This window comes from Meleagris gallopavo, chromosome 14 (assembly GCF_000146605.3).
Source record: "Meleagris gallopavo isolate NT-WF06-2002-E0010 breed Aviagen turkey brand Nicholas breeding stock chromosome 14, Turkey_5.1, whole genome shotgun sequence".
Lineage (NCBI taxonomy): Eukaryota > Metazoa > Chordata > Aves > Galliformes > Phasianidae > Meleagris > Meleagris gallopavo.
Genome location: NC_015024.2, coordinates 12,335,772 through 12,336,532, shown reverse-complemented (window position 1 = coordinate 12,336,532; position 761 = coordinate 12,335,772).

The window sequence follows — 761 nt, the reverse complement described above, 5'->3', positions numbered from 1 at the left end:
CAAATTCATCTTCTATTGGTTCTACTCATTTCCTTTGGAATATAAAATAAAGTTCAAGGTTTTGGGCTTGAGGCCAGCATATCTGATTGCCCAAAGTGCTGCCATTTGACAGTAATGTTCAGCAGCTTCATTCATCTACAACTCATATACATTAAATTATGTCTAAGAAAGAGAACTTTCTCAGATACCAGGCTGAAACCAATTCTCCTACAGACCAAAGAAGCTTTGCTTTATGCTGCAAGGCCTTGTCTTCACTACAAACGCCCAGAGAATAAACACAGACAGCTATTGACCAGATTTCTTCCCTTTATGATAAGGTTGGTGGGACAACTCCTTCACAGCAGAGCTGATCGCAGAGCTGCAGGCACTGCTGCGGAGTGGGCTGCTGCTGCTGGCTACCTTTTGTGGCTCCAATGCACAACTGAAGAGCACTGATAGCAAAGTCAGTTGGGAAATCACCACTGCCTGCATGGAGCCTCACTATCACCGCAGAGAAAAGACCGCCAACAGAAAGGAAAACCGACAGCATTTCAACACGACCTAAGCTATCTCCAGCGTGCACCAAAAGCGGGGAATTGGCAACACCAGCAGGCACACGCTGTGACGCTCGTTTCTATACCCGCAACGGTGGGGCTCTGAGAAGTCAAGAGCAGCACCCACGCACCTTGAGGGAATCTTTACACACAAACAGCTCCGCGCGCAGCCGAGCCCAAGGCGGGCACGAGGCGGTAGGCACGAGGCTGCCAGCTGCTCAGGCACGC